General features: G+C 35.5%; 1 pseudogene across 1 annotated transcript; it reads right to left on the bottom strand.

Annotated features, from left to right (window-relative positions):
• Nucleotides 1-882: 882 nt before the first annotated feature.
• LOC143590557 (heavy metal-associated isoprenylated plant protein 22-like) lies at nucleotides 883-2,407 on the bottom strand (annotated as a pseudogene). Its single transcript, XR_013145487.1, has 3 exons — nucleotides 2,318-2,407; nucleotides 2,149-2,224; nucleotides 883-1,363 (listed from the first exon to the last, which is right to left on the bottom strand). The product of XR_013145487.1 is annotated as a heavy metal-associated isoprenylated plant protein 22-like (transcript).
• Between the last annotated feature and the right edge of the window lie 5,031 nt (nucleotides 2,408-7,438).

Here is a 7,438-nt window from a genome sequence, read left to right as displayed (position 1 = left end):
TATTTATATTTTTTTATTGGCCTTATATATAACACATTTAACTATTTAATTAGAGCTTTGACTTTTTGATATGGTAGGTGTTAATTGTGGGTGACATGTTGCTAATTAGGACAACTCAATAATATCAACATCTTGAACAACATAATATCAATTTAGATGGTATACTTTATAACTATTATAGATTGACGTGTAACAAACTCGCAGCAAGGCCGGTAAATGCAATTTATTTAATTTATATCTATATGTAAGTTTTTATGGTCATAAAGACATACATAATATAAAGAGCAAACTGAATTGAATCCTTCATATTTCCCAATTATTATCTATTTCACTTAAATCGTTAACCTCGTTTATTTTTTAACGTTAAGTCAGGGACACTTCAATATATCTTTTCACCTATTTGGATAAAAATGACAACTTTTTGAGAAACTCTTAAACCAACACTCACCCTAGCCTTTATCATCAAATTCAATGCCTCATACCCTACAATTCCGGTCGTTTTCCCAACCACTAGGGGTGCATGGATATAGGTCTGGTTCGGTTTGGGTTAGAAACATGAAATTCGGTTTTTGAGCTTCTAAAAATATGGATGACCAAAAAAATCAATGTGAGACCGAAATTTCTGTTTAACCCGACTCGAAACAAGATAAAAACTCAGCAAACTTGACCATATCCGAAACCGGTTTTTACCCAACCTGGTTTTTGACTTTTGTTGATCATTCCCGGTTCTGGTTCCTAAAAATTACATGTTTTTGTTTACTTCTAAGTTTCCTAATAAATATAAGAAAACAATTAAAGTTAAACAATAAACTTCCATTTAAATATTATAAGAGCATGCATAGTATTAAAGAAAGTAATACGATATTTTGATGATATTCCATTTAAATATTATAATAACATGCATAACATAAATAAAAGGTCTACTCACAATCTTACATCAATATCACACACCAAGATTTCAAACTAGTAAGCCAAGAACTAACTACGAAAAGTACATGAAAACATAATTAAACTTATACCATAAGCAAAACCGTTCCAACTCAAAATTTGTAACACTGACATCATTCACATAATTGAACACGCGTTAGGATTTTCGTCACTGAAAAGGTTGTCAAACCTCTCGGTGGGGGAATTAGGAGTATGAAACGCTTGAGGGACGTTCTTAACATAGCCCGAAGGGGCCTTTTTGTCATAGGCTTGAGGAGCGTAAGGATAATAAGTAAGATTGTAAGGCACATATGGCCACATTTCAGCTTTCTTTCTTTTCTGGTACTTTGAACCTTCTTTAAGACCTTTTTTGGCTTGACGTAACCCTTCACCATTACTCGGCTTTGTTTACGGTTTACATCCACCGATCTCACGCCTACGTAATATCAAAAAGAACCCATGGTCAATACGATGGTCAAGGTGATTAAAATGTTAAAGAGACGTTTTAAGACAAGATGAAATATAATAATTTTTAAGTTACTTAAAATATTATATTTGAATATTCGAGCCATTACACTTGGTACCTAAGGTTTAAAAAAAATAAGAGGATGATTACATCAATTAGTATGAGTTCATGCTAAAAAGATCATGCAAATAAAATTTAAAATTTCTGAAATATTTTCTTAAATAGTTCTAGCCTTCTAGGACTAACTACGGTTTCAAAAAACGACAAACTAAACCGGCATGGTTGAGTATTAGGCTGAACCGACAGTTTTTACGGTTTTAATTATACAAACTTTTATTATTACTAGATTTTTCTCAAATGCGTAAATATGAATATTCTTAAAAAGTTTTTTAAAAAAGTACAGGATTTGATAAACTGACTGTTTGCCGTAGATGCATAGTCGGTTTCAAGGTCTAAACCATAAATTAAACCGTAAGGCTATCTGTCAAAACTGAATCATATATTTTCCAAATCGGCCAATTACTTGTTTGGGTTCGAACAGTTTTTCGTTTCTAAACGGTTCTTATAAACATCTTATATACCCTTTAGTTAATGATCAAATTTTAATCATGGTATATATTTGAGTAACATAATAACATGAGCAGTAGATTATGAAAGTCTTGTTTAACAATTTGCATGGTTAAATTAATAAAAGCATAAGCATGTCATAATGCTTATATATATTATGTAGAGATTGAAAGATAATAAAATATAACCTGATAAAGAAGAAACAGCATTCTTGACCTTCCTTTCACAGCCATCACAGTCCATCTTCACCTTGATCTCAACTGTCTGAAACATGCACACACAAACTCAGCTTTAACAAATTTTTAAATACATAAATAAAATCAAGAAAACAAATATTAACAAGGGAAAATAAAATACCTCCAAATTTTTTCGTTTTCCTTTTCTTGTACTTGTCACAGAACACAAATCCGAGACATGATCTAAATAACCCATGGTTGATTTGATTGTAACTTTTATATGTGACTGACCGTGTGTGTGTACGTGCACGCTAATGGGAATTTAAGGGTTTTAGGTTATGAATGAAGAGGAACAGGGTGGTGTTATTTGGTATTTATAGGAAAGAAAAGAATTGAAACATTGTTTGGAGAGCAAGGAGTTGTCAGCAAGCTGTGATAATTGAAATATATACCTTATTTAATTACTTTGATTTATTAGATCACATGAAGTGCTTTCCCATACAAAAATTTAATATTTTAGAATCGGTAAGAATATTTGGAAACAAAAATTCCATAAATAAAAAGATTCGGTGTTGAAGATTTTATTAGTATTTAGTAATTAAAATTGCAAAACTTTATTTTACAATGATCTAAAAAATAATACAAACTTGTGGTTTCTAATATGAATATTGGTGTTATAGAGAGTGCTAAATATATATTGGTAGTTTTTGAGCCGAAACCAGTTGATATAACTTTAATATATCAAACGTTATATCATATATAATTTAAATGTTAATATGATTTCTTAAAGAATTCTTTCATAATAAAATATGATGTTCACGTCATGATAGAATAAAATTGGAGAATAATCTGTACCACAAACCCTTTTATGTATTAACTAGGTGAGTGCCCGCACGATGTTGCGGTTATGTACGCAAACACATCATCAAACACGTAATCGGTATCAACAAGTGCATAACCTTGCAACGGAACGACTGTAACCCAATGACAGTATGCGTACAACGCGACAGTAAGTGCATCACACAATGTCATCCGCGTACCAGTTGCCTAAACTCGTGCAATAGATAGCGAAAATCAAGAAGCAGAGCTTAAATATCCCACCTATCTGACCCGTTGCCGGTCCTAACTCGTAATTTCGTAACATGTTAGTTTTTTAAAATTAAAAAGTATAGCAATACCATAATCAAATTAAAGAGAATAAAATACTCGTTTTTATGATGTATTTTTTTTCTATAAAAAATTTAACGTGTGAAAAATTTATGTTCGTTAAAAAGTCATGGGGTAGTTGATATAAATAAGGGGTAAATGTGTAACTATATTACAAATTAACCAAAAAATGGTTAAAGTTAAGGAACACTATTGTTGTTATTTTTGAAACCAAATTGTTAACCACTTAACCATATAGATCATATGACAAAATACAATATTGCCCCTAGATTTCCAAATTTTAATGCATTGTTGATTGTAAAATAAGCATTAAATGCTGCGGGAAACCAAAATCCTAGTAATCATGTAACAATTACGGATGTTCAAAGTTCGTTTGAAATCTTGAAAACGTTTTAACCAATCGCCACTTTTGATTAGCTGGTTTCTGAATGTTCAAACCATATAAAACAGTTCGGTTTACGGTTTATACCAAAAATAGGCCATATAAAACCGGGCAGGACTGTAAACTTATTATTGAAACTCAATGCGTGAAACCAAACCATTAGTAACGATTCAGTTTAAATTTTTGACGCTTTAGTTTTCGTTTTCAATGAAAAAAAAATCAAACCAACGGTTTAGCTCACTGTTTAACTTAGAAACCGTTAAAACTGAATTGTGAACTTGTGACAATCGTCAATTTCAGGTTAACTTCGTTAACTCAACTCCGTCAATTCAAACTTAAGATCACTAAATCTATAACGCACACTTCATTACATTTAAACTAGGGTTTAAATGACGCTTAACACTTACTACATGTGTAGTCTTTCGGGATTTGCACCGAAACGCAAACGAGTTGACGCAAACGATTGATGAATAAACGAAAAACGTCAAAACAGTAATTATGTGATAATTATGTGTTAGACTTATGTGTTACATGATAACATGGTTATGAACATTAACTCAAGATGTAAACTAGTTAGTTAAGTTAGAAAAACAACAATTGAAAGTATAGGGACTTGAGTGTAACTTGTATGTTTATAAATATATCCTTAACAATCAACCCTAACTCATTATTATTAACCCCACAAGTCCGATCGGCCCCTCCCTCCCTTGCTCCCTTGGCTGCCGTCCACTATACACACACATACTGTAACATCTGCCCCGATCCGACCCAGGTACCCGTTTCTCTGACCCGATCTCTTTCTTTTATGATTTAGTATTTATTTATACTTATACTTTATTTTTAATAATAATATATATATTTTCCTTCCCGCCTCTTTCTCTCTCTTTCTTTCCGCCGTCCCGTCCCTCTCCTTCTCTCTTTCCGCCTTCTTTTCCCTCTTGTCGCCGTCCCGCCCTTACGCCTTGTTTCCCTCTTTTTCTTCTAACTCTTTGCTTGTCCTTTGTTCCTTCCCGCCTAAGGTTGTCTGCGCAGCTCCACGCGCCAGACTCCCTTACAAGGAATCCTGCGTGAAGACCACCTGTACAGCGATTCGCGAGACGAACTCTTCTCGCAGCGCGCTAAGAATTGTAATTCTTCTCGCAGCGCGCTAAGAACGGTAGTTCTTCCCGCGACGCGCTAAGGATTTGTAGTTCTTCTCGCAGCGCGCTAAGAATCGTAGTTCATCCCTCGACGCGCGAAGAATTATAGTTCTTCCCGCGGCGCGCTAGGAATTTTAGTTCCTCCCGCGGCGCGCTAAGAAATGTGATTCTTCCCGCGACGCGTTAAGGTTGGTTCTGTCTGCCTTCGCGCTCGCGCACTTTTGCCTTCGCGCTCGAGCCTTCTCGCGCTAAACCCTTTGAGTTTTCTTCTGTTTAATCTAGCCGTTGCTTTTGTGTTGTCTTATCTTTTGAGCCGTTGACCTAATCTGCTTTATGTCTGAAAAGTTACTTTCGGCGCAGCATGCGCGCCAACCCCATTGGTTGGCAGATAAAGTGACTGACATTATCTTTGAAGATCTGCTTTTTCCATGCTTGACCAGTAACTTTATCTGTCCTCTCCCATGCCTTTTTTCTGAATCCTGTCAGCCTTTTTCTCTTTTTCCCTGCTACCATATCTTTTGATATCTTTACTTTTCAGAACTTTTTACTGTTGATATCTTTTCTTTTACTTTTGGAGATCTTTTCTAGGGTTTGTGTCCCCTAGGGTTTGCCTATATATAGTACTATTTTCTTAACACTTCACACACTACACTTATTCTCTTCCTCCCTTTTTGCTCTCTGCCGTTGTTCTTCAGCCGCCTCCCTCCTCTCTTGCCTCCGTCTTCCTCCCTGTTCTGCCCTGCTTTTCCGGTAATATATATATATATAATAATTTGCTTATCAATTATGCTAACTTATAATCAAGACTTAAAACCGATCGTTAAAACAATAATCTTTACTTATAGGTTAACTTGCTTGTTTGGTTCTTGCTTTATCTATCATCGCATCTTTATCAAGTGAGTAATCTCGTACCTAATCCCTTTTTGCTTTTAATGTTTTGGGATGTTCATGTGTTCATACAAACTTAGAGTCTTAAACTTGTTTATGAACTTTAGTCGCGCAGTATCCCATGTGTTGAGGATGTAGACTTGGCTGTTTATTTGTATGTGTGGATCATTAACCGTCTTGTCGGTCTATTCCGCAGTTCGCATGGTACCATTAGATGAACACGGGAGAACTATCGTTTATGATTTTCTCTTTTGTTACACTTGCACAGTTAGTCTTGTTTGTGAGCTCAATTGTGAGCACTGGCAGTCTTGTCTCTTAGAGTTAGTCCCGATCTGATTACACCCTTGTTGAAACCCAGACATACACATGTTGCGCGCAGATTTATTGTCATCTATGTATTGTATTAAACTTGATTTCTCACCAACACGCAAGTGTTTGACGTTTATTTTAACACATGTTCAGGTTTGCAGTAGCTGTTTTGGAGCTTGTGGACACGTAGGAAGTTTTCTTTACTTTTGACCTAGATTAAAATGTATCAAGACAAGTTATTGCTGTTCGGATATTATGATTTATAATATATTGATTTATGTTGATTTATATTATTTGTGTTTGCTTTGCGCGTGCGCGAATGAATGTATTTATTAAATATTGACACCCAATAGTGTCACGAGTAATGAAACAATATGTGGCGCCCCGATGTAAAATCCGCCTTTGGTCGGGGTGTTACAGATTGGTATCAGAGCTCGTTGACTTTAGGATAGGTGGTTAGACGTAACGGCCTAGAATACCTAAGAGTCCCTTCTCGCGCATGAGAGAAATCTCATGTTTGCGCGCTTATTGTTAATTACTCGTTATTTATGAATATGCTCGCGCTTGCGCAGTATATGATTTTATGTTTTATTTCGCGATATTTCGATTTTTGTTGAATTTCGATTTTTATTGATTTAACTTACATATTCGTTTGTTGGATTTGAAAATCCGAAAAGTCATGGTGATACATGAATAGTTGATTTTCAATTTCCATTTACGATTATGTTCTGAGGTTGGAGACTTGAAAAGTCATGGTGATACATGAATTGTCAACCTCCAATACTCATTTTCTTGTATATTTTATATTGAGGATTGAAAAGTCATGGTGATACATGAATCGTCAATCTCCAATACTCGTTTGCTCGTATATTTTAAATTGGGAATTCGGAAAGTCATGGTGATACATGAATTGTCGATTCTTGATTCGAATTTGTTACCTTTATTAAGTCTGCATTTAGGGTCATTTATTTTACTTTAACTTTTGACAGTAACTGACTCCGCGAAACCAAGCTTTATAAGATTAAAACTTTGCGCTAAAATCAAGATATTAACTAAAATTAAAATTTTTATAGAATGCCTCCGCTATCTCGCCGATTTCAGAGAAGAGAAGCCTCGCGCATGCGTAGACAGCAACGTTCCCAGGAAATGGCCGCCGCGATAGCCCAAGCCTTGAGCCAAAACAATACCTCGAGTTATAACATTAAGTCCTTTAACGCGGGTAACCCTCCAAAGTTCACAGGTCTTGAAGGAGCCACCGCGATGCTCCAATGGCTCGAGAAGATAGAAAACACTTTCCTCCACACCCAATGCCCCTCAGACAGACGAACCCTATATGCTTCCAGTATCCTGGAATCCAGAGCGCTTACATGGTGGAATGGAGTAGCTCATGCGCGTGGCGCAGAGGCTGCTTCTAGCA

The sequence above is a fragment of the Bidens hawaiensis genome, unplaced genomic scaffold (genome assembly GCF_021521415.1).
Source record: "Bidens hawaiensis isolate Kalapana, Puna unplaced genomic scaffold, B.hawaiensis_p1.1 tig00038657_1, whole genome shotgun sequence".
Taxonomy (NCBI): Eukaryota; Viridiplantae; Streptophyta; class Magnoliopsida; order Asterales; family Asteraceae; genus Bidens; species Bidens hawaiensis.
Note: the sequence above shows the minus strand (reverse complement) of the source record. Positions and strands in the feature narration are given on the sequence as shown.